This window comes from Rattus norvegicus, chromosome 10 (assembly GCF_021556685.1).
Source record: "Rattus norvegicus strain SHRSP/BbbUtx chromosome 10, alternate assembly SHRSP_T2T, whole genome shotgun sequence".
In the NCBI taxonomy this organism is placed as follows: Eukaryota; Metazoa; Chordata; class Mammalia; order Rodentia; family Muridae; genus Rattus; species Rattus norvegicus.
This window is the reverse complement of record NC_141543.1, coordinates 79,463,270-79,490,252: the sequence shown is the minus strand read 5'-3', so window position 1 is coordinate 79,490,252 and position 26,983 is coordinate 79,463,270. Positions and strand designations below refer to the sequence as shown.

Genomic DNA, 26,983 nt, shown 5'->3' with positions numbered 1-26,983 from the left:
GGTATCTCACTATGCATAATTTTATACTTTCCTGATGATCACAGAACTTCCTTTCATCTGCTTATTGGCCATTTCTTGGAGAAAGTTCCCTCTGTCCTTCCTAATTTTTAGATTGGGTTATCTATATCCATATCTATATTATATCTATCTATCTATCTATCTATCTATCTATCTATCTATCTATGTAGCTAGGTTTTTCAAGAGAAGGTTTTACTTTATAGCCTTGGCTACACTAGAACTTATTCTGTAGACCAGGTTGGCCTGGAACTTAGAGTTCTGCACGCCTCCCAATCACTGGAATTGAAGGCATGCATCACAACTGCTCTGAATGGATTATCCTTTTTTATTGATGAGTTATGAGAGGGTATTCCCTCCTCTTTTTTTTGTGGTGCTGGTACCAAACCCAGAACCTCATGTAATTTTTAAAAAGTTTATAGTGCAATCTATCTATCTATCTATCTATCTATCTATCTATCTATCTATCTATCTATCTATCTATCTTCAATCAATCATGTGTATGTGTGTGTATATATGTGTGTATGTGTGATCATGGTACACACAAGTGGGCAACTTGTGAGAACTATTTTATTCCTTTCACCATGTGGATCCTAGGAATTGAACTCATTTTATCAGGCTAAGAAGGTGTGGGAGGAGCATTTATGTGCTGAGCTATCTTGCTGGCCTGGGGAGTGTTTTTAAAATATATATTGTGATGGTTCATCTTCACGGACAATTTGCCTGGATTTGGAATGACTTAGGAGACACACCATAGAGTATGCATTTGAGGATGTTTCCAGAGAGGCTTACCTGAGGAGGGAAGACTCATCGTGAACGTAGGTAACACCATCATATAGATGGGGTCCCAGACTGAACACGAAGCAGACAAGGGCGAAGCCAGCTGAGCACTGGCATTCATCTCCGACCTCCTTCCTGATTGTGAATGCAACATGGCCAGTATAGTGGATCTAAAAGACCTCAGAGACAGGGAGAGAGCCCCCTACACCGATGTTCATACCAGCATCACTGGCAATGGTCCCTAATGATCATTAATGAAGTGTAGATAAGCAAGCAGGGAACACACACAGTTGAGTAATAGTCAGCTTTAAAAATGATGAAACTTGGGCTTAGAGAGATGGTTCAGTGGTCAAGAGCACTTGTTCTTGCAGAGAACCCAGGATCAGTTCCCAGCACCCATCCGGCAGCTCACACCCATCTATAACTCCAGTTCTAGGGGCTCTGATGCCCTCGTTGAACTTAGCAGGCACCAGGCACACAGGTGGTGCACAGACATAGATGCCGGTAAACACTCACTATTCTAATTTTTTTTAAATAATTGTTCTTATTTCATGTGCACTGGTGTTCTGTCTGCATGTGTGTTTGTGTGAGAGTCAGATCTTGGAGTTACAGTTGTGAGCTGTAGGCAAACACTCAAACATATAAGACGTAAAATAAATCTTAAAAAAATTGTTGAAAAAAAATGAAATCTAAGGGCTGAAGAGATAGCTCAATCGTTAAAGCCTGTGCCGTGCAAGCTAAGAACCTGAGGTCAAGACCCAGAACTAATGTTAAAAATCTAAAACCAGGCGTGTGGTGTATGCTTTTAATTCAGTCTTGGTGCCTGGGGCTTGTTAGACAGTTGACATAGCCTACTTGGAGAGTTCTGACCTTCAGAGACCCCGTTCTCCTCCCTTCCTCCCCCACTAGTGGAAACCCTTCTCTCCCCCAACACTAGTGGAACCCCTCCCCCCACACTAGTAGAACCTCCTCCCCCACACTAGTGAAACCCCTCCCCCCCACACTAGTGGAACCCTCTTCCCCCCGCACTAGTGGAACCCCTCCCCCCACACTAGTGAAGCCCCCTCCCCCCACACCAGTGGAAACCCCCCTCCCCCACACACACTCTGTAACATGGATTAGTAATCTTGAGGACTTAGTGTCGAATGAAGTAAGCCAGAGATAAAAGGATAAATATTACATATGATTTCATTTACATGAGGCACCTTGTCAAACTCATAGAGTCAGGCACTAGAGTGGTGACCGAGGCGCTGGCAGAAGGATGGATAATGAGGGGTCAGTGTCTAATTGGGGCAGATGCAGAAAGATGTGACGCTGGATGATGCTGGCCAGGCTATGCATCAGTGCAAATGCACTTTAGCACTGCCTACACTCATGATGTAACTGAAATGGTGAGTTTTACATGACGTGCATTTTACCACAGGGAAAAAATGCCAATTTATCCAATGGAGGAAAGTTGAAAATAAAAAAGCAAGGAAGAGGTACTAAGGACGTAGCCCCATCCTGTATGCTTAGCATACACAAGGCCCTAGGTTCAATTCCCACCACCACATAAAACTGGGCAGGGGGCATATGGCTGAAATCGCAGTGCTTTGGGATGAGAAAACCGGAGGATCAAATTCAAGGCCAGCAGGACAACACGGCAAGTCCAAGGCCAACCTGGGTTATACAAACCCAGACAAGACAAAACTCTCAGCGGTGTACATGAGGAACAGGTCAGAGCTGACAGCCACACCTCACCGAGAGGTGTGAAAGAACAGATCAGACAGGATGAGTTGGGGAAAACCACATCCTGTGTAGGAAACCTGAAGAGAGATTTCCTCTCTTTAGTGGCCAGGCAGGCTATAGTGACTATCAGGAAGAAATCAGGCTTTGGAGTCACTTTGGCTCTGTCACGTAACACTGTGCAAGTTACCTCACCACTTTGGCATCTTCAGCATCCTCCCCTGTAAAAAGGAAGGTCCCATGAGGCTACCAGTTGCTGCTCATAACCAGACAGAGGACCGGGCTTAGAGCCCCTGGAAGAGCATGCTCAAACTGTCCCCACCCTTGCTGTCTGTCTGGTGCTTGATCTCTCTGGGCCTTAGTTTCCCCCATTTTCAGGGTAAAGGTGGTTTTGCCTGTCACTATCACATGCTGGGAGGGTGTGAGAGTGTTTGACAAAGCGTTACGGGAGTGGAACAGCTTCATAGGAAAGCATCATGGGGCTGAAAGAGGAGAAACAGTTGACATCATAATGAACCGTTAACACAGGGTCCTGTGATTAATTAAAAATGATCCTGCATAATATGAAGCCATTAGAACAGGTAATTATGAGGCGAGCAACACCATTTGTGGCAGGTAAGGGTGCTTACGAACGTGTACAAGGATCAGATCTGTATAAAATTGGGTGCCACATGGATAACAACAAAGGATAACGAGGGCAAAAATGAAGCAATTACATCATCACGGAGCGGCACACAGGAAATGTAAACACATTTCTTTAAAGCCATCGGTATCTCATATTAATAAGAATATGCTTCTCAGCCACACAGGGTTGGTACATATCTTTAATCCCAGCCCTTGGAAGGCAGAGGCAGGTGGATGTCTCTGAGTTTCAGGACAGCCTGGTCTGCAGAGCAAGTTCCAGGACAGCCAGGGCTACACAGAGAAATCCTGTCTCAGAAAACCCAAACCGAAAAAGCAAGCAAGCAACCAAAAAAGACCGTGCTTAAAAAAAAAAGTCACTGTGGTGTGGGATTGTATGCAGGCTGCCTGCATTTTAGTTCTGGTTTGGTTAAGGGGCTAAGGAAAGTCACCACTGTGACCCAGCCTGCAGAGAGCCCGCAGAGAGCCCCACAGCAAGCCCGCCTGCTCTATTACCAGACCTTCCCTGCCGGCTCTTCCCCTGCTCCAACCTGACACAGGTTGATATATCTATAATATATTTACATATTATATTATATTACATATTATATTATAATATATATTTACAATATATATTATTATATCAACATGTCTTCATGAAAGCCTCCTTCACACAACTGCTTTCCATTGAATTTTGTATGTGTGTGTACATGGTGTGTGTGTGTATGCCACAGCATGTGTGTGGGTGTTAGAAGACGACCTGAGGTGCTGGTCCTCACCTTCTACTTTGGTTGAGACAGTCTCTTCACTGCTCTTACACCAGGCTAGCTGGCCCTGGAGCTTCAGGACTGGCTCCCGTCCACCCTCCACCTCCCAGTAGTGATGCTGAGATTGGGGATGCTTGCCATGACAGTACCCGGTTTCTACATGAGTTCTGGGGGATCCACCCTCAAGGTCATCAGGCTTGTACTGAGAGTGCTTTACCTATTGAGCTATCCTCAGCCCTGGGTGTATTTATGTCAGCGAAAGTCTGTTCTCTTAACCCAATCCCCAGAGCAGCCACCGCTTGCCTTCTGAACCGCGGTTTCTGGAGTTCCAATCCCTGAGTAAATGCCACCATTTCTTTATCTTACATCTTAAACACACACACACACACACACACACACACACACACACACACACACACACACACATACACACACACACACACACACTTTCTGCTACATCAGAAGAGGACTTTGCTCACTCACAGCCCCTCCTAGCTCATTTCTCTGACACGGTCACATTGCTATGTTTGTCACAGCTCTCACTTTAAGAAACATGCTCACGGGCTGGAGAGATGGCTCAGCCGTTAAAGGCTAGGCTCACAACCAAATATATAAGAAACATGCTCACGCTTCTGGTCCACCCGTTAGCTCCTACCACCGTGGCTCACTAGAGCCACACTAGAACAGGCAACAACTGCCTCCGCTTTACGCATCTCCCTCCTTCCTTCTCCTCAGGTTTCTGCGTTACACAGTCAACATCCAGTATGCACGGGCTCAGTCTCTCAGTCTAGAAACAAGGGACTGAGAATTGAAATTTCAGGAAAGAAATTGTGCCGCTGTTAAATACGTGCACACCCCTCCCATCAATACTCCCTAAACAATATTGTCTAATGAAAACACTGTTTTAGATGTGCGTAATCAAGAGAGGAGCTACTGTGAAGGATGGACGTAGGTAAATTGCAAATGCAATGCCATTTTACTTCGGGGACTTGAGCATCCACGAATTTGAGCCTCTGCAGCGGGTCCTGACGCATTATTCCCTGAAGGCAACAGAGGGACCACTGTCCGCTTTCCCACCATCCTAATTGAAAGCACTCTCATTTTGTTTCATGACCTTACTAAAGTCTCTTAGGCTATGATTTTTAGGGTGTGCATGGTGTGTGCAGTGGTGGGCGTACATGTGGAGGTCAGAGGGACAACTTGTGGGAGTTGGTTCTCTCCTTCCACAATGGGTTCCCGGGATTGAACTCAGGTCTGTAATCTTGCACAGCAAATGCCTTTAACGACTGAACCATCTCTCCGCTCTTCCCTGCTTTTATTATAGATTGAGTCTGAAACAAACCAAAACAGACTTTTCACAATGAAACTGCGAACACAGCTCTTTGTTTAGACAGTCCTAGTTTATAATTATTTTTATTTTAAGATTGTTTATTGTTATTATGTGTGTCCAATGATTGTGTATGGGCATACACGCCAGAGCATGCTTGTGGAGGTCAGAGGACCACTTTGAGGGGTCAGTTTTCTCTTTCAACCTACAGGCAGGTTTCGGGGATTGTCCGGGTCACATACAAGTGCCTTTAACCACTGAACTATCTTGCTGGCCACTAACATTTGTTTTCTTGTGATCCTTTTTATGATGTGGAATTTGAAACATTTATTTATTTAGGCGTACTGTTTCTTTTTTCTTTTTTTTTTCTTTTGGTTCTTTTTTTCGGAGCTGGGGACCGAACTCAGGGCCTTGCGCTTCCTAAGCAATCGCTCTACCACTGAGCTAAATCCCCAACCCCCAGGCGTACTGTTTCTTATAGCCTAGGTTGGCCTTGAATGCAACAGGTAGCCAAGGCTGACCTTGAACTGCCAATCCTCTTGTCTTTACCTCCTAAATACTGGGTTTCAGCCATACACCATCATGTCTGGACACTTTTCTTTCTTTCTTTTTTACTGCTTGACTTCCTCACATTTTCAATTTTCCTTAACTTTCCATGCCAACTGAAATTCTATCGATTTTGCTTCCCTGCGGAGACCTGCCTTCTATAGCTCTCTATTCTTCGATATGGACAGCAATCATTCGGGGCCTCCTGTGGTGGTTTGAATGAGCAACGTCTCCCATAGGTTCAGGAATTTGAATAGTTGGTACACAGTTGGTGGTGCTGTTCGAGGAGGTAGTACAGCCTTGCGGAAGGAAGTACGTCACTGGGAAGTACGTCACTGGGGGCGGGACTACAGCAAGCTCTTTGCTTGGCGTTTGTGGTTGAAGGTGTGAGCTCTCAGTTTCCTGCTGCAAAAGCTGTTTGCCATTCCTCCCCTGTTCTTGTGGACTGTTCCTCTGGACTCATTAGCTCAAATAAACTTTCTTCCTCCATAGGTCATGGCATTTCATTACAACGACAGGAAAGGAGCTTGTTACACCTCTCTTCTCGGCTCTCTCCTGGGCTCTGTCTCCTGAGTTTTAGGTTGCCCTCCTTGGCTTTTCTTTCTTATTTTGCTGGAGCTTCTCATTAAATAAGGTTTTACACAAAGGTGTGTGGCAGTCGGTATTCCCGAATGCCTTATGATCAGGGATCTAGTCTACGTTTTCACTTGATTGATGACTGACACAGGCCATGAGTCCTAGACTGTACATAAGTCAAGTGCCCTTATAGCTTGGAAGGTCTGAATCTATTGTGTTCTATGCCGACTTTCCTTTGAAAAACTCTACCCCTCTCTCCCCAGAATATGCAGCCCTGGTTGGCCCCAGGATTTTTCTAAGCACCGAGATGATGGATGTGACTCATTAAATTTGGCTTCATTCCTGTCCTCTCCCTATCTCCTCTCCCTTCATTCTTCCTTCATATGTGTCTCTCTCTCTCTTTGTGTATAATGTATAATGCACACTCGTGTATTTTTGTTTGCCAATGCTAGACCAGTCAACCAGTACTGAGCTACCTCCTTGGCTCTTTCCCCCAAACTTTATCTGGGGTGTGTGTGTGTGTGTGTGTGTGTGTGTGTGTGTGTGTGTGTTGGGGTGGGGGCGTTACTCAGGCTCCTCTGCCCTTTTCAGTTGTTTTGAGGACCCAAACTGACTCAAACCTGGTGCCTTGATCTCCACAGGAACACTGCTTTGTCTTGTGGTTGACTTATTCATTCCTCGTTTTCATGGCCACAACAAGGCTTGAACATTCCACTAAGTAGGAGGCACAGTCTTTGTCTTGTTTAAGGATCCTGGCCAGCTATGGAAACTGGCATGGCACGCCCTGTATCCTAGACAACCTCTTATTTAACCCAGGGTCATTCCTAGGTGTGGTGTGGGTTCTCTCAATGCTCTGAGGATTTTCACTCTGAGGTTTGTGGTTTTGACTTTATTGACCATGCCTTGTCCTGTGCTTTTTCCTCTGCTTTTTCTCCCCTACAAAGTCCTGTTGGCTAGCTGAGAAATTTGGTCCCCTAATGTCCCTTATTTGTCAGCTCTTTCTTGTTTTCTCATCTCTTTGTCTTGATATTTTTCAAGTTCAAATATTTAAGTTCAAGAACAATTTCCCTCTCCCGGTTGTGACATCAGAGTCTTCCAGGAAAATGTATTTTCGTTACATTGTTTCTGTAATAACAGAGCGACAGCCATTTCAAACAAGTTTCACTTAAGAGTTTAAGAATTACCATAAAAACAGAAAGCGAAATTGCCTTTAATGAGCAAGGCTCTGAGAATGTAAGTACAAAATGAGAGAGGGCTTTTAGAGAAGCAGGGAGGATTGTGGGAAGTGTGTCTGTGGTGGTGGGGATTTAGCCAGGAAAAACAAAAGCTGATGATGTTAGAAAACACACGAACCAGCTAGCTGGGTCAACAGGCTTGGTGCACCCTGTCGTCCTTTCTTCCTAACCATCTTCATCTTTGCAGAGAGGTGGGTAGGGCTGCCTGGTAGGCAGGGATGCTGTAAGGAGCTTTCCCAGAGCGAGGCCATTCATTAGCCTGGGAACATTGGGGGCTAAGCTAAGCACTGGGGTGAGGAGGGAGGACACATGGAAAACCAAGCTTAGACAAGGGATGAAGGCTGGGCTTGAGTGTCAGCACGGAACTGACTAATCAAGGAACAGAGGGGCTGAGGGATTAGCTCAATGGGTGAATGTTTGCCTAGTATGTGGAAGGTCCCGGGCTTGATCTTTATACCACAGAAAGCCAGTAACAGTAGCCAAAGAGAATGATGAGGATTTAGTTGGTGCAGTGGAACATTCCTGCAAAAGCAGGAGGATCAGGAGTTCGAGGCCAACCCAGGCTACCTGAGGCGTAGTTGCAAAACCAAAAAGAGCAAGCAAGAACGCAAACAAAAACCAATCAAGCAAAACACATGAAAAGGACAAAAAAAAAAAAAAAAAAGTACCAGAGGCTTTCAACACTGTTGGAATAAAGCTATCTGCGTTAAGAAAGTTGGGGCTGGGGGTTGGGGATTTAGCTCAGTTGTAGAGCGCTTGCCTAGGAAGCACAAGGCCCTGGGTTCGGTCCCCAGCTCCAAAAAAAAAGAACCAAAAAAAAAAAAAAAAAAAAAAAAAAGAAAGTTGGGGCTGGAGAGATGGCTCAGTGGTTAAGAGCACTGACTGCTCTTCCAGAGGTCTTGAGTTCAATTCCCAGCAACCACATGGTGGCTCACAACCATCTGTAATTGGACCTGATGCCCTCTTCTGGTGTGTCTGAAGACAGCAACAGTGTACTCACTTACATAAAATAAATAAATCATTTTTTTTTTTAAGGAGGAAAATTGGCATTATCAGCCCATTGCAGAGTCAAAGTCCTGTGTACGGGATCTCCCTCCAGTGAAGGGAAGCCAATAAGACCCAGAAAAAGTTCAAGGTCCTCCGGTGTTTTTGGACTCTTTGTATGGCTCCTGCCTGGGAGCCTGAATGTATCTTTGTATTTGTTGAGATGTCGTGCAAAGCAGTAAGCCCCAGAGACCCCATCCCCACCTTCTTCACTGTGAGAATGAGCAAGAGGCAGCTGTGGTCCCCAAAATAAGAGGCTTGGGAATGAACAATAAAAGAGGGGCTGGAGAGATAACTCCGTGGTAAAGCAACATTGTGGTTCTCTCGGAGGACCCAGGTTTGGCTCCCAGCACCCACACGGTAGCTCACAACCATCCTTAACTCCAGTTCCAAGAGATCTAATAGACTCTTCTGACCTCCGAGGGCACCGGGCACGCACATGATGTCCACACATACATGCAGGCAAAACACCCTTACACATAAAACAAAACCTCTTTTAAAAAAAAATTGAAGACTAAAAAGGGGGGCTGGAGAGATGACTGGATGGTTAAGGTTACTGACTGCTCCTCCGGAGGTCCTGAGGTAACGTTCGTGAGGAAGAAATATCAGAGAGCTTTCTCACTCCTATCACCAAGATCCTTGATCCTGCACCTCCCCGGCATGGGAACTGTGGCCCTTTGTGTGGCAGATTAACACAGTGGCTGTGGAGTTGTGCTTCTCAACCTCCCCAACACTGCGATCTTTTCATGCCGTTCCTCGTATTGTGGAGACCCCCAACCATAACATTTCCCTTGCTACTTCACAGCTCTAACTGTGCTACTATTATGAATTATAATGTAGAAATCTGATATGCAGGATATCTGACAAATGGCCCCTACGAAAAGGTCTTTAGACCCCCCAAGAGTCAAAACCACAGGTTGCCAACCCCTGTGTAGAGAATTACATTATCTGGTTATGGCCTGGTGTTTGTGTACTCCTCAGAGATAGACACTTGGTCTATTTTAGACTTAGGGCATTAGAGGCTTGTACAAGACTTTTGTGCATATACATGTCTATTCTTTCTTTTGGATGTGACCCAGGAATTGGATGACTATGGTATTGTCTTAGGGTTTCTGTTACTGTGATAAAACACTATGACCATAGGCATTTTGAGGAGGGGAGGGTTTATTTCAGCTTACAATTCCCACCTCACACTTCATTGAGTTCATGCCCTGTCTTCTCTCAGAAAACAGGGCAGGCACCTGGAGGCAGGAGCGATGCAGAGGCCATAGAGGGATGCTGCTTACTGCCTTGCTCCTCATCACTTGCTTAGTCAGACATCTTATAGTACCCAGGACCACCAGCCAAGGGGTAGTGTCATCCACCATAGGCCAGGTCCTTTCATACCAACCGTAAATCAAGAGAATACAGTCTAAGCTTTCTCATAGACAATCTGCTAGGCTCCTTGTTTCAGTTGAGATTCCCTCTTCCAAACTGACTCTAGCTTGTGCCAAGTTCACACACACACACACACACACACACACACACACACACACAGAGCACTAGGATATAATGAATATATATTTAACATTATTGCTTCACTGTTTTTTCCCCCTTTCTGTGGTCTGATAGGCATGTACTCTACCACTTACATGGTCAGTTCTTGTTTGTTTTTTTAAATTATTTATTGTATGTATATGAATACACTGTAACTGTCTTCAGACACACCAGAATAGAGCATCAGATCCCATTACAGATGACTGTTGTGAGCCACCATGTGGTTGCTGGGAATTGAACTCAGGACCTCTGGAAGAGCAGTCAGTGCTCTTAACCACTGAGCCCTCTCTCCAGCCCCTTCAATTCTTGTTTTTTAAAGACAGTCTTACTATGTTGCTCAAGCTGGTCTAGAGACTAACGTAGCCTAGAGTGGCCTTGTGTTCACTCTTCTGTCTCAGTCTCCTTCCTGTAGGATTACAGATGTGAGTCACCATGTTTGGTTTATTTTTTCATGTTTTAGAAGGCGTTATACAGTACAGTATGAATCATTTATCAGACGTAGGTATTGAAAATAACTTCGTCTCTTGCTTGTCTCTTCAGTTTCTTAATCATGCATCGTGAAAACCAAAAGTTTTAAATTTTCATGAGGTGCTGCTTGTTTTTTTTTTTCCCACTAGTGTCTTTTGGGTTTTAAGAAATCGTAGCAGATCCAACAGCTCATTCCTGTTTTATTTTGAAGCTTTCTAGTTTTAACTTCCATATAAAGGCATAGATTGCATTTGAGCTAGCTTTTTCGTGCCATAGGGTATGGGCCAAGGTTGATGATTTTTCTCAGTGAGTTACCTTTGAAATGTTGTCTACACCAGTCGTGGTTATGTATGTACCCACCCTTTCCTACATGTTTTATTTCACGTGGCTGATCCTTCTGTGTGTTCTCATGTTATGAGTACTGTTGTGAGACTTGAACCCCAACGACATAGATCTTCCAAGTCTGCCCTTTCATGACTACTCTAGGTCTTTTAAGATTTCCTTTAAGTTTTAGAATCAGCATGACAATTCCTGTAATAATGACAGCCAAAGCTTGTTAAATGAGTAAGGAAGAACCCTTGCTGAACAAGCATGGAAACCTGAATTCAGATCCCAGCATCTACATGGTGAAGGTGGGCCTATGACCCTGGGACCCAGATGCAATGGTAGAAGGGTCTCTGGGGCTTGCCTGTGGTCAGCCTAGCTCCAGGTTATCGAGAGACCCCATTTCAGTGGACAGTGGTAGAAAGTGATAGATCAGGACACTTGACATCCTCCTCTGACTCCATGCAGAGGTACATGTACACATCCATTACACCACACACACACACCGCACACACACACACACACACGTACACACACACACACACACACATACACACACACATATACCACACACCACACACCACACACCACACTATACCATGCATATTTACCTACATAGTATACCACACACACACATACACTGCATACACACACTATACCACATATGCACACACCCAGACACTACACCCAGACACACACAGACACACAACACACAACACATTATACCACACATACATACCACATATACATATACTACATGCTCGCACACACATGCACTCACATACACACACACACTACACATACCACCTAAGAGTTTGTTGAGATTATATCACCATACCTCATAGTCATACCCTACCACACACACATACACTACATACACACAGTCACACACATATACACTACACATACACAGACACACAACACATTATACCACACAGGCATACTATACCACACACACACACACACACACACACACACACACACACACACACAAAAGACAGGTTTTCTCTGTGTTCTCCTGGTTGCCTTGGAACCCCATTTGTAGATCAGCCTGACCTCAAGCTCAGAGAACAGCCTGCCTCATCTTCCTGAGTGCTGGGATTAAAGGTGTGCTTCACCATGCCCATCTTAGAAATAATTCTTTTTTTAAAAGGTGGATAGCAACTGACAGATGCTCAGAGTCAACCTCAGTCCCTGGCTTCCACACACACATGGACATGCACACACTCACACGGAGAAATATATTCCTCCTCCTCCTCTTCCCGTCCTCCTCCTCTTCCTCCCGTCCTCCTCCTCCTCTTCTGTGAAATACAAGCATGCCTACCCAGTCCCTGTGGAACCAGAAGAAGGCATCTCCCAGGACTGAGTACAGTGGTTAGGAGCCACCATATGGGTGCTGGGAATCTCTAGATTCTCTGCCAGAGCAGCAAGCATTTTAACTATTAAGCCATCTCTCTAGCTCCTTGCCTCGCTTTTTTTTTAAAAAATTAACATCTTGCCAGACAGTTTGCCATACTGCTGAGGTTTACCCCGAGGCTGAGACAGGAGGCTCAAGAATTTGAGTCTAGCCTAGGCTACATTGTGAGAAAAGAAGGGAATGGAGGAGACAGACAGGAAGGAATGAGGGATGGAGGAAGGGAGGAAGGTAATCTTTGTTTTGTTCCCTATTTTTTTTTTTTAGGGATTTATTTATTTAACGTATATGAGTACACTGTTGCTGTCTTCAGACACACCAGAAGAGGGCAACAGATCCCATTACAGATGGTTGTGAGCCGCCATGTGGTTGCTGGGATTTGAACTCAGGACCTCTGGAAGAGCAGTCAGTGCTCTAACCACTGAGCCCTCTCTCCAGTCTCTTGTCACTAGCACAGTATTAGCTGTAGATTTCTAGGAACATTCTTTATTGGATTCAGAGACTTGCAGGTTATCATTTGCTGCTGAGCAATCACTTGGATATTTTGTGTTTTTGTTTCATACTAATGACATATTTTAAGTTTTTTAATTTATTTTTTTATGTGCAGTGGTGTTTTGCCTGCATGTATGTCTGTGTGAGGGTATCAGATCCTGTCACAAATAGTTGTGAGCTGGCATGTGTTTGCTGGGAACTGAACCCAAGACCTCTGGAACAGCAGCCAGTGTTCTTAACCACTGAGTCATATCTGCGGTGTGACATTTTTATTTTCAGAAAATAAAATTTATAATTAAAGAAAAAAAACAAAGCATCCACACATGGATCTTCGTCTCTAGAAACTGTTACATCTCCAAACGGTTGTAATGTAAGAAGACTCTGAGGAGTTCAGAGGCCCCTGGAAGTTAAACGAGGACATCTGACTCACTGTGGTTGCCATCCTAGAATCAAGCATATGTTAAACACTATTCCTTAGATTATTCATCTCCTCGAAGCCTGGGTCATTTATGCCTTTTTTCTTCTTGGCTTCCTTGAGGTTCGGCATGGAGTCTTCCACTTGGAGAATTTCTGGAGTCAACATGGCTTCTATACTCACAAAACTTCTCCAGCAAGTTTCTAGCCTGTTTTCTGGAAGGGGTCCAGAGGAGCAGGGGCAGCTACAGACAGCCGGACTAGACTTTGTAATCACTCTTCTGGGCAATCTCCACCTGAGAGGGGTAAGCAAGGAGGAGACCACCAGGGCTGGAGCATCTGGAATTATGCCTGCATGACGGAGGAGAGGAACGCCGGACTGGCAGGTCGACCCTGGGTGAGCTCACACTTCGGATTGATTACTGGAAATCAATCAGTTTCTGCAGGGGTCAGAGGGTGCCTCGGAGCAAACAACCCCATACAGGATTAGTTCAGGGGAACAGTTCATCCTGTGGAGGAGCTCAAAGCAGCAGGTCTCATCGCTGCATACACAGTCTGGAAGCAGAGGGATGAGTAAATACAGTTACCAAGGCGATCACGTTCGGCCCCCTTCGTTCTGTTAACAGCATGAATTGCTTCGATTGATCTTTTAAATATTAAACTAGCCTTGAATTATTGATCCACCTCGTATTTAGTCATGATGCATTTCTGTATGTTGGTGGATTTGATGTGCTAATAATAGAGTAAGCTCAAGTAACAGATCAGAGTCAGGCCCTTATAGCTTCCATTCTGTGTGGCTCTGTTGACAGCTGGACAGAGAATCCTGAGACAAGAACATCTGAAGCCATGGATCTCTGGTCCAACCCTGTTGGAGAACACCAAGTACACCAAGAAAGACCCCAGAAAGATCCATCTAATGAAACAAAGACATGGCCCAGGAGATGCTAGGCCCCCTGACTCTCAGCTCAGACTGACGCAGGCCACAGTTAGTCAAGAGGCTTTCTTCTGGGGGTTGGGGATTTAGCTCATGGTAGAGCGCTTACCTAGGAAGCGCAAGGCCCTGGGTTCGGTCCCCAGCTCTGAAAAAAAAGAACCAAAAAAAAAAATTACATTTAAAAAAAAAAAAGAGGCTTTCTTCTGGGTTTTTCTACGTTGTGTTGAGCAGATAGAACGAACCATCACAGACGATTTATTTTCTCTGACAGTTCGAGGATGCATTCTGTCATGGCAGAGAACTCATAATTACAAGAACTTGAAGAGGATGGTGACATCATGTCTGCAGTCAGGAAGCAGAGCGAGATGAATGCTGGCGCTTAGCTCACTGTCTCCTTTATTCAGACCAGGACTCTGGCCCACAAATGGAATAGCGCTAACTATATATGGCTAACGTGGATCATCTTCCCACCTAATCTAGCTAATCCTCACAGACGTATCCAGGAGCCTGTCTAATCTAGACCATAGCAAGCTGGCGATATTAACCATCACATTCACATGACAGAAAAATAGCCATTTAGAAAGAATAATTCAGCGACACCCGAAACATCCATCTAGTTCTAAAACATTTCACCATGATACAGTAAAGCCCCAAGCAGGGCCTGGTGCTGTAGGCCTATAATCTCAGCTACTTGGGATGCAGGGTGATGCCAAAGCCAAGGCCTGCCTAGGATACAGAGCAAGTTCAGGGCCAGTCTAGACAATTTAGGTTCTGTCTCAAAATAAAAACTAAAAGCTTAATGCTGTGGTTGGTGGCTCCTGTCTATAATCCCAGCACTCAGGAATCTGAGGCAGGAGGAATGCTATGAGTTCCAGGCCAGTGTGAGACTCTGTCTCAAAAAAACCAGAATGTTGGGTATGTTTGTACAACCTTTGATCCCAGCACTCTGGAGCAGAGGCAAGTAGTGTTCTATGAGTTTGAGGCCAGCCTGGTTTGAGGCCAATAACTATAGTGAGTTCTAGGTACACCAAGACTATATAGTGAGACCTTGTTGCAAAACAAACAACAAATGAAGCAAAAAACTAACTAACTAACTATATAACTAACTATATAACTAACTATCTATCTAACTAACTATTTAACTAACTATCTATCTAACTAACTAACTAACTAACTAACTAACTAACTAACTAAAATAGAAGGGCTCAGTGATGGAGTACTTGCCTAGAGCGACCCTGTACCTGAGGAGCAGTCCCTGGTCATTTACTGATAATAAATAAACCATGAAGGAATTTATTTTAAAACAATTCTTTGTAAACATACACTCCTACCACTTATTAAAGACGAAAGCAAATCTGCATACTAATCAATGCACTGGCTTATTTAGATATAACAAGATAAAATTTGCCTGCAGGCTGTAAAGCACCTTCAAAAATTTTCAGAGATGACCAATATTCTGACTTTATAACTGAAGTGGTAAGGACATCCCTTTGTGTAAACACCAAGTACAAAGCAGGTTGCAACCATCTTAGAAGTTGCTAGATGGGGCTGGAGAGATGGCTCAGCGGTTAAGAGCACTGACTGCTCTTCCAGAGGTCCTGAGTTCAAATCCCAGCAACCACATGGTGGCTCACAACCATCTGTAATGAGCTCTGATACCTTCTTCTGGTGTGTCTGAAGACAGCTATAGTGTACTTATACATAAAATAAATAAATAAATATTTAAAAAAAAAAGAAGTTGCTAGAAACCCTCCCTGCTCTAATCCCAAGCCAAAATACATTTAATGTTCTTTTATTTCTTTTTTTTTTCTTCTTTTTTTTTTTTCCGGAGCTGGGGACCGAACCCAGGGCCTTGCGGTTGCTAGGCAAGCGCTCTACCACTGAGCTAAATCCCCAACCCTGTTCTTTTATTTCTTAAAAAAAAAAAAAAAATGGGGTTGGGGATTTAGCTCAGTGGTAGAGCGCTTGCCTAGGAAGCCGCAAGGCCCTGGGTTCGGTCCCCAGCTCCGGAAAAAAAAAAAAACAATTCAAGGGCTGGAGAGATGGCTCAGTGATTAAGAGCACTGACTGCTCTTCCAGAGGTCCCGAGTTCAATTCCCAGCAACCACATGGTGGCTCACAACCATCTGTAAACAGCATTTGATGCCCTCTTCTGGTGTGTCTGAAGACAGTGACAGCATACTCATATGAATAAAATATATAAATCAAAAATAAATAAACAAGTAAATAAAAGAAAAACTAAAAAGAGGGGCTTGGGAGATGGTTCTGTCAGTAACATGCGTCCCGTGCAAACATAGGCACCTGAGCTCAGACCCAGAGCACCCATGTGGAAAGCCATGTGACAGCCCACAGCTGCAGCCCCAGCACTGAGGAGAGGAAGCCAGGCAGATTCCTGGGGTTGCAAGCCAGCGCCTCGCTGAACTGATGAGTTTTAGGCTCCTGTCTCTAAAAAGTCAGGAGGAGAAGCACTGAGAAAGCAAAAGATGTTAACCCCTGACCTCCACATGCACACGCACACACATGAACACACACACAGGAAAGCAAGTTTCAGCTATCAGCTGTGTGTCCTGCTTTGTTTGGTATACAGCTCCAGGCCTTATAAACACAGAGCTTTAAGGCTGTAAAGAAAATCCTCCAAAGGAAATTTCCCCAAATGGAAAGCTAAGTAGACCGCAGACCCCTTGCCCTCTCATACAATAGAGCTGCCTACCGCTTCCAGACAAGCTGATGGATACCACCGTCCAATTCTCTCAGACGTTATTGAAGGATCATTTTCTCCTTTGAAATAGAGCAAGTGTGTGTGTGTGTGTGTGTGTGTGTGTGTGTGTGTGTGTCCAAGCCTATAAGCCTCAAAGCAACCACCCCCTCAAATTCCAGTTGTGGTGCAGCTGTTTTGTTTTGTTTGAAAGAAAGGAAGAAAAGCAAGACAGAAAATAATTAGAAAAATGCCTTTACCTCCCTGAGAGATAAAATCCAAGATGCCAAAATATCCCAAGACGAGAAAAATGCACCATCTAGTATGTGTGTCAAGCGTGAGGACAGGAGAGCGGAGTGGCTGACCTTGGGCTTGGTGTCTAGAATCCCTTTCAAAACAATGCTGTACAGGCAGGGTGCCCCCTCAACTTGAGCTGAAGAACCGAGTTCCCATGATGCAATTCACTGGCGGGAGCTCGGCTAGGAGAGCGCGCACTGCTCCTCAAGAGATGTGTTCCTTATCGTTGTGAAACTTTGTGAGCTAGTGTCATGGCTGCTGAGAATTACTGCAACTTGTTATCTTTGCCTCATGTGTTTGATGTTAGGTGCGTGTTGGTTGGTTGGTACAGCAATGGCGGATTAAGTGTATGTTTTACTTGCTATTAAAAATTCTTCTTGTGTGACTCATGGAATTCTGCTGATAATGAACAATGGCTCTTGTTAATCCAGGTGAACAAACGCCAGAGTTGGAGGTAGTGAATGTGGAGGACTTCCTGGAAGGGAGCTATCAATCAAAACCACGCAAGGACGGATGCTCAGCTTGGCCTCTGGACCAAGGGAGGCCGCTAGCTCTATGGGCCCGGTGGCTCTGAGGCTCACAACAGAACCTAAGGCTCACAACAGAGGAGTAGAGCATCTTGTTTAAGCCCTTTCGTGTTCTCTGAGCATGCTCATTACCAATCATAGTCTAGGGTCTGGGAAGCTGGCAGTATTGCCTATGTTCCAGAATGTTCCAGGTCCTAGTCTAGGCTGGAGCTGACCTCCCTGGAGGTTTTATAGGGTATCCACAGGCACAAGTAGCCTATGCTCTTGGTTACTTCTTGTAGGATGATGTCATTATGCAGCAAGGCGGGTCCAGGATAAGGCAAAGCCTATCATTGGATGAGAAGGAAAGGTAGGCGGGAAAAGGTCTAGAAAGGAGAGAGGAGGAGGAGGAGGAGCGAGAAAATCAAGATGGAGACTATGGAGCAGGATGATCCAGATCCAGGTGGACTAGGTCAATTTTATCTTGTCTAGGTGGGCAGTTTATATCTTTATTAATTGTCAGTGAACTTATTGTGTGGATATATTGTGGATTGAGAATTTAACATATAAACCTGATTGATAAATTACAAGTTTCTAGAACTTTGATTTTACCGTGCTACAGGGGATGTGAGCAAAGTTCCTGGAGGGCAGAGAGACAGCCTGGAGAGGGCAGCTATAGAATGCCTGGGGCTAGTGTGACAGGACGCCACGCTAAAACAGCCCATGGAATGCGATGTGTGTGTCAGGCGTGGTAACAACCCGCCAAAGGGGCAGTGTGGGAAGCGGCTGACAGGGACGAACGCGTGGGTACCAGTAGCCGCCAATCCACTTTTGATTTTTTACCGCAACAACTTTGCTCTAGAATGTTTGATTTCTATTTCATTTTTACCATGGCTCTTGACTGACAGGTGGCAGTGCTCTCCTTCCGCCATGTGAGTCTCAGGGATTGGGTCCAGGTCATCAACCTTGGTCAAATGACATTATTTGTTGAGCCATCTTGCTGGCCCCATTTCTCGGCTTCTTCATCTCCAACATAGTATAGCTATTAGTCATAACCACGATCAGAACCTGCTGTTTGAATTTTTAAGATGGACTATTTCATTTGATCTTCCCACAGATCCCATTCTACAACGAAGAGCCTGAAGCTGAGAGGCCAACTTGCCCATAAGTGGAAGAGTAAGGGACCCAGACAACAGTTTGGGGGAGGGGTCTGAGGGGGACCTCTGATGAACGAGCCATGTCTTTGTATGACCTTGTCTCCTAGAGACGTCAGCAGACCCTGTGACTATTCAATGGTGCATGGGAGTGGCGATGCAGGTGTCGCTGCCCAGGATTATATACCGTATATATGATGGCCGTCTCAGCTGAGTGGAGCAAGAAAATCTCCCAATAGCCTCAAAGGAGTAAAGCATCCCTGCCGTGAACTGTTCAAGGGCCATATCCCCGGGGAGACTGAGTGGGTAGCTTTCAGAGCCTGAAACCTGCCTCTATGCCTGGCTAAGGAGAACTTGAACAATGTGCTTGGATCGTCATACCATGTCAGCAGAGGAGCCCACAGACTGGCTGCATCAGTTACTTTTCTGGTGGTGGTGGTGAACGAACACCAGACAGAATTATATCAAGGGAGAAGGGGTTGTGTTTGGCTGACAGTTGCAGAGGGTATGGGCAATCACACAGGGACGGAGTGATGGGAGGCCTCAGAGATGCCTGAGGTGAAGCTTGTTCATGTTCTAGTAGGTCGAGAAGTAAACAGAACAGAGCCAGGGTTGGGGTCTAGGCGGAAGCATCACAAGCCTGGCCCAAGGGGGCCAGTCTCCACCAGCCATCCCAGGAGGCAGTCTTCCCAGACAACACCATCAGCTGGGACCCAGCGCTCAAAACACAGGTCTGGAGGGTGGGTCCATTTCATACTCAAATAGAAACACTGGTCTAACCTGGACTGCAGCCTGTGTGACAGAGGATCAGCAAACCTAGGCCCAGACTCGTGACCAAAAAACAGATAAACTGTATGCCCATCTGTCCGTCCATCTGTCTGTCCATCTGTCTTAAAAGATAGAGTGTTGAGGGGTTGAGGATTTAGCTCAGTGGTAGAGCGCTTGCCTAGCAAGCACAAGGCCCTGGGTTCGGTCCCCAGCTCCGGGTGGGGGGGGGGGGAGATGCAGTGTTGTTACGTAACTCAGGATGACCTCAGGACTCACTGAGTTTTTCCTATTTCAGCTTCCTGGGTTTGGAAATTACAAGCATGAACCATCATGTCCAGCAACTGTGTTGTGTTAATATATACTTTGTCTGTGTGGATTCCCTACACTACATGGAAACTTACACACAGAGAGATTAGAGAGATGGCCCACAGGGTTAAAGCGTGTATTTCTCTCGCAGAGTTCCCAAGGCTCTTGTCAGGCAAAGCACACACAAACGCACTTTAAAAAAATCTAGAAAAACATCTTATAGCCTGTGAACATAACATTCCCTAGGTTTTCGTCGTTGTAGGTGCCTATGCTCTGTGTCTCCTCCCCCTAGAGTGCCTTTTCCTCTCTCAGGAAGTTCCCACATGGTGTCTTTGAGAAGGACCAATGTACGCCAGGTGTGGTGGTGCATGACTGCATTCCCATCACAGGAAACTGAGACTTTAGGATGGTGAGTTGAAGACAAGCCGGGCTACAGAGATGCCCTGTCTGAACAAACCAAAGAAGGAAAGGAAGGGGAGAGGAGGGGAGGGGGAGGGAGGGGAAGGGAGGGGAGGGGAAAGGAGGGAACAAAAGGAAAGAGGAGGGGAAGGGAGAGATAAGGGAGTAGAGAAAGAAGTGGAAAAGAGAGGGAAAGAAAGAAGAGGCAAGACAGAAAGAGAAAGGAGAAGAAACAAGAAGGAGGAAGAGGAAAGGCGGGGGGAGGAGGGAAGAGGAGAATTGGGGAGGAGAAGGGAACCAGAACAAGGAATCCTGGCTCTGTTTTGACCAGGAGGTAGGGAGCTTTGAGCCACCAGCTATCTAAAAGTCTGATCAGCAAGAAGCACGTGCTGTCAGCTGCCTTGTGACATTTCTAGGCAAGTGGAGCACTTGGATTAGGATTAAAGCTGTCACCCAAGGATCAGACCTAGCAGAAATATGTCCCAGTGGTACCATGCAGCGGGAAAAGGTATTCTGAGATCAGAATCAATGCTTATGTAATTAGGGTGTTTAATTGCATTAGCATGGGCTTTCAGGGCACATTTCACCTTGACTTTGAGGGCTGGAATTTAAAGTATGGCCCGCAGGCCACATGTAGTTGGAACGGCATCACATCTGTTAGAAACTTTCGATCTATTGATTTCATCAAGCACACCAGTAAAACGTCAGCAGCACAGGACCAGGCCCCCTGAGTGATTTTTTTTTTTCCAAAAATAAAATCCAGCCCTGTGTTGGGGGAAACCAATAAACGTGAAAAGCTCCCTTTGCTGGTTGACCGTACATGTACAGGTAGGCCTATGCAGTTTCAGTGAACAAGGACTGCTCTGTGAGGCCATTTAAAAAGGCCTTCCCAGTCTCCACCCTGATTCTGGGGACCACTGGATTCCTTCACTAGTTACCACAGGAAAATAGAAAGCCAGGCAAGGGCTGCCTAGGGTGAACCTCACCTCAGGCAGAGTTGGCACTGTCCTGGAGACCAAGGGGTCACCTTTTCTCATCACGGTTTTCAAAGAAAAGGATAGAACATTCATAGCATGAACCACAAGACATACCTAGCTTAAGGCTGGGGTCTAAGGAGTAGTTTGCTCAGCTAGTGGCAGTGACTGCTATGTTTCTCTGAAAGCTGTCCTAGAAGGGAAAAAGGTTAGTGGTTCATCTTCTTATAAGATCTGCAGGCACCAAGGCCTTGCTTCTGTGTGCAACTAGAAGGGACAGAACATGTTTAAAACTATCATCTGAGGCTGAGGATAGCACTCGGTTAGAGAGCTTGCCTGGCATATATGGAGCCTTGGGTTTGATCTCTGGCACTTCGTAAACTGGAGATGGGGAAATATACCTATGTTCCCAGCAGGAGACCGCAGGATAGAAGCTAAGATCATTTTTGACTGTGTAGTGAGTCTGAGGCCAGCCTGGGTGTCTAAGACTTTGGCTCAAAAAATAAAAAATAAAAAAAAAACCTAATAAGGCTTTTAAGATACCGTAGCAGGTAAAACACTTGCCTCAGGAGCCTGAAGATCAATGCTTGGAACCCCCACAGTGGATGGTGTCTTAGTTCTATTACTGTGGAGAGACACTGTGACTACAGCAATTCTTATAGAAAAAAAAAACACCATTTAATTGGAGGTTTGCTTACAGTTTCAGAGGATTGGCCAATTACATCATAGTGGGGAGCACAGTGATGCATAGGCAGGCATGGCCCTGGAGCTGAGAGCTTTAACATCCTGATCTACAGGCAGGAGAGAGAGAGAGAGAGAGAGAGAGAGAGAGAGAGAGAGAGAGAGAGAGAGAGAGAGAGAGAGAGCGCGCCTGGCATGGGCTTTTGAAACCCACCCCTAGTGACACACTTCCTCCAACAAGGTCACACCTCCTAATCCTTCTCAAACAGTGTCCCTCCCCATGACTAGTCATTCAAATATATTAGCCCATGAGATAATCTTATCTAAACCACCAAAGGAGAGAACCAGCTCTTAAAAGTTGACCTTTGGTTTCTACGCATGGTCTGTAGCATGTGTGCACACTGTATCATCATCATCATCACACACACACACACACACACACACACACACACACACACACGCACCATCACCACCACCACCACCACCACCAACAACAACAACCATACAAATCAATACTTGAAGTAACACTGAACTTGGCAGTGGGCCTGGACTCCTTGACTCTCTGGATTCCCTGAAATTCCAAGAAGGAATTTTCTGAGAGACAGATGTGGTGGAAATGGAAGAGAACGCTCTTCCTCAGGGCTGGATAGAAGCTAAGGTCAAAATTAAGGCCCTGGAGGAGGAGCAGTCTGAGGTCTCGGGGAGAAATGCACCCAGAAAAATCAGGATTCCAGGGCTGCTGTCACACCAGCCACTCCAGTGGTCAGATCTGAGCTGGTGTCTCAGGTCTTGTGGAGGTTCCCTTAGAACCAACAGAGGTTGGGCACAATGGAGACAAGCAGGATTGGGTGTGGCAGGACCTGCCTGTGTCCTTAGCATGCCGGAGGCTGAATCAGGAGCCCCAGCTACACAGTGAGACCCTGTCGCCCAGGGAAACTAGAGGAGGAAGAGACAAGAACTGGCTCTAGACAGTCATTAAGAAACAACAGCTAAGAGGACCCCAGAGAATCACAGAACAATAGGGGTTGCAGATGCACGAGTTCCTAGTGCCAGTCACACCTCGGCTGTGAAAGATGCTTGAAAAAGACAAAGAACAGATGGGTCCCCCGGAGACCTAGGGAGAGCAGAGGATGACTTGACCCCTCTCCCCATTGTCTTGCTGACTATAAAGGTGATATCTCACTCGAGTTGTGGCTCCCTCCTGACTAAAGCTCTATTCCACACTCCCTGCACTTGAGACCTTTTTGGTGTCAAAGTCCATAAGTGTTTGATTACTTCTATTTAATGTTGGTTATTTCTTACACGGTTTTCTCTTTCCATGTCCTCTCTTCCCTCTTCCCCCTCCCTCCTTCCCCCTCCCCCCTCCGTGTGTGTGTGTGTGTGTGTGTGTCTTTTTCTCTCAGTGTTTTCAGACACAGTGTAGACCAGCCTATTCTAGTTTTGAACTCACAGAGATCCCCCTGCCTCTGCCTCTCAAGTGTTGTGATTAAAGGTGTACTCCACGGTGCCCAGTGCTAGTTCCTTTGCTTTGAAGGTCTGGGTTAAGTCCTGTTCATTTGCTTCTCTCCTGATCAACTAAGGAGTAGGAACTTCCTGTCTATCGGGGACCCTTCCTTCCCTTCACTCATGAAGGGCACACGCTAATCTGCTACCATTTGGAAATAACTTGTTGCATGAAGGTGACAGAACAGGCAGCTGAGGGTGGTAGCCCTGTGACTGGGGCTTTCACAGAGCCCCAAAGGGACTGTGGTGGTTTGCATATACTTGGCCCAGGGAGTGGCACTACTAGGTGTGACCTTGTTGGAGTAGGTGTGGCTTTTTGAAGGAAGTGTGTCACTGTAAAGGGTGGGCTTTGAGACCCTCCTAGCTACCTGGAAACACTATCTATGCTCTTGGCTTCCTTTGGATGAAGATGTAGAACTCTCACCTCCCCCAGCGCCATGACTGCCTGAACTCTGCTGTGCTTCCTGTCATGATGATAATGGACTGAACCTCTGAATCTGTAAGCCAGTCCCAGTTAAATGTTGTCCTTTATAAAAGTTGCCTTGTTTATGGTGTCTGTTCACAGCAGTAAAACCCAAATTAAGACAGCCATCATTTAGGGGCATAATTATGAGGAAGGAAAAGTGTCTATATTTGCTTCTGGAGTTGGGGATTTTGATGTCATGTAGCAATGACAGAATTTAGTATTTGCAATATTCATGGGCTTTTTCCATGTTGGAGGAATATATATGTGTGTGCAGTTGTACGTACTTGTGAGTATGGATGTGCGCACACTTCTGTGTGTGGAATGGAGCTACACTCAGGAGGGACCCACAACACGAGTGAGATCTCGCCTTTCTCATTAGACTCAGCAAGACTCTAAGAAATATGTGCATCAGCAAGAGTGTACACACGCATGCGTGGAGACCAGAGGTCGACTTCGGGTGTCTTTCCTCAATCACTTTCCACCTTTACTTTTTGGGACAGTTTCTTACTGAACCTTAATGTCAGGATTAGCTAGGCTGGTTTGCCAATGAGCTTCAGGAATCTGCCTGTCCTGTCTCTACACTCCCCTTGCCCAGTCTTTCCCCTGGGTTCTGGGGAATCTGAACTCAGGTCCTCAAGTGTACATGGCTTACTGACTTAGCCAGCTCCCCAGTCTTTGTTCCCACTTTATTAAGGACTGACTTGATTATATGACTTGGAGGGTTGGGGATTTAGCTCAGTGGTAGAGTGCTTGCCTAGCAAGCGCAAGGCCCTGGGTTCGGTCCCCAGCTCCGGGGGGGCGGAGGGGAGACAAGATTATATGACTTGGGCCAGTGACACCTGGCAGACGTGACCTGTGCATCTTCTAGATAGAAGCTTAAAGGGCCTGTGTGAATTCCTAAAACATAAGCTAGCAATGACTTACATATGAGGCACTCCAGCATCTCAGGCCACAAAGGGAAGAGCATATGGAATGGAATAATGCCCACCCCACAGTGGGCCAATCAAATGAAGAACTTAATCTAATGAGCCCCCAAGACCTGTAGAATTATAGGTTAGCACACATAGCCCAGGCTACCCAGATGGATATAACAAAAGCCTGCTTGCTGGCTCATGACCATAATCGCAGAGGTACAGAGGCGCAGAAGCAGAAGAATTCACTGCGAATTTGAGACCGGCCCGATCTACATAATGAGTTGCAGGCCAGCCAGGGCTACATAGTGAGATCCTGTCTTTAAAATAAAGGAGTGGGGTAGCATAGTTGGTAGAGTGCTTCCGTAGCATGCACAGTCATGGGTTTAATCCCCAGTACTGCATAAAGCAAGCATGTTGGCACATACCGATAATCCCAGCAGGACAGGAGGTCCAAGGTCACCATTTCCTACATATTGAGCTTGAAGCCAACCTGAAATATATGAGACCTGTGTCAAGGTAAAACAAAAACCCCATTAAAAACAATCATAAAAGCAGCCCAGTGTAGCAAACATCATCCTAGCCACTGGAGCCCCTAAGATGTCCATATCATATGTCGATGCCTCTCTGAGCTTAAAATTAATCCTGTTTTCTGAGAAAGTGAAAGGAGCACGGTGATTAGGTCACTTTCCCAGAACTGTGGGCGAGCAACAGTGGAATAGATTTTACATCTTGGACGCTGGCTCCCTTCATTTTACTGCAGGGAGCTGCTACAAGAGACCCTTGCCAGCCTTGAAGCAGAAGCATTCGGAAGGGGCTGGGGATTTAGCTCAGTGGTAGAGCGCTTACCTAGGAAGCGCAAGGCCCTGGGTTCAGTCCCCAGCTCCGAAAAAAAGAACCAAAAAAAAAAAAAAAAAAAAAGAAGCACTCGGAAGACGGAGGCTTCTAAGCCGGGTATCCACATTCAATTCTATTTTTAGCTCTCGTAACACAGGGTGCTAGGTTTCAGGCCCTTATTCTGGGTCTAATGACTGATCACAAGTATTGCTCCTGTAAGCCCAAAACTTCACAAGATTGATTTACTCATTATATATAAGCACACTGGAGCTGTCCTCAGACACACCAGAAGAGGACATCAGATCTCATTACAGATGGTTGTGAGCTACCATGTGGTTGCTGGGAATTGAACTCAGGACCTCTGGAAGAGCAGTCAGTGCTCTTAATCACTGAGCCATCTCCCAGCCTCCACGATTTTTCTTTTTTTAAAAAGAGGTTTGAGGGGGTTGGGGATTTGACTCAGTGGTAGAGCGCTTGCCTAGCAAGCACAAGGCCCTGGATTCAGTCCCCAGCTCTGGAAAAAAAATAAAAAAAGAGGTTTGGGGGCTGGAGAGATGACTCTGTACCGGCGCATGCTGAAAAGCATGAGTTCTTTCCCCAGGACCCAGGACTCACATGACAGGAGAGAGCTGACTCCACGTTGTCCTCTGACCTCCATATACAAGTCTTTCTTACCATGTACGGGCACACCTAAATAAATAAATATATTTTTTAAAATTTTAAATGAAAACAAGAAACCCTTTATTATGAATGCCCAACTCCCACTGTCAAAGTGGCAGAGAGTGAATGCTTGCCACGAGCCTTCCACACCTTCTGAAGGAAGAACCCAAGGAGTGAGTTTCCTGAATTTAGGGAAAGGTGATCCCCAGTTTCATCTCTGGTCAGTCTAGGCTTGCAGGGGATGTTTGGCAGAACAGAGTCCCCTTTATCTGAAGGCCTGGGACTTGATGACAGCTACCCATTTCTGAGCTTGGCAGAATGGCCCGCCACCTTCCTTGGGAAAGTTTACACGCTGATTCCCTGGATGAGGGAAATTTCTTGAAGGACCCCTTTCAGGAGAGGAAAAAAAAATCCCTGCTATGTCTCCCACTAGCACAAACTTTTCTATTCAGGACTCTCTTGCAGACTTTTAAAGAAATGTTTACGCAGGAGAGAACCAGAAAAAAAATAAAAACAGGGATTCCTAGAATTTGAGTCAAGAAGTGGAGACATTAAAAAAAAAAAAAAAAAAAGAGTTCACAGATGAAGGTGGGGGAGGGGAGGGGGCA

At 45.7% G+C, this 26,983-nt stretch overlaps 1 long non-coding RNA gene across 1 annotated transcript in view; it reads right to left on the bottom strand.

Moving 5' to 3' along the window:
* Window positions 1–12,977: 12,977 nt before the first annotated feature.
* Window positions 12,978–26,983, bottom strand: part of LOC148003032 (uncharacterized) — a 60,536-nt gene continuing 46,530 nt past the window's right edge. Inside the window, exons 2-5 of the long non-coding RNA XR_015631927.1 lie at window positions 26,331–26,405; window positions 25,307–25,371; window positions 14,328–14,363; window positions 12,978–13,839 (exon numbers count right to left, since the gene is read on the bottom strand). This is a non-coding gene — a long non-coding RNA (uncharacterized LOC148003032). The remainder of the gene's footprint in view (window positions 13,840–14,327; window positions 14,364–25,306; window positions 25,372–26,330; window positions 26,406–26,983) is intronic.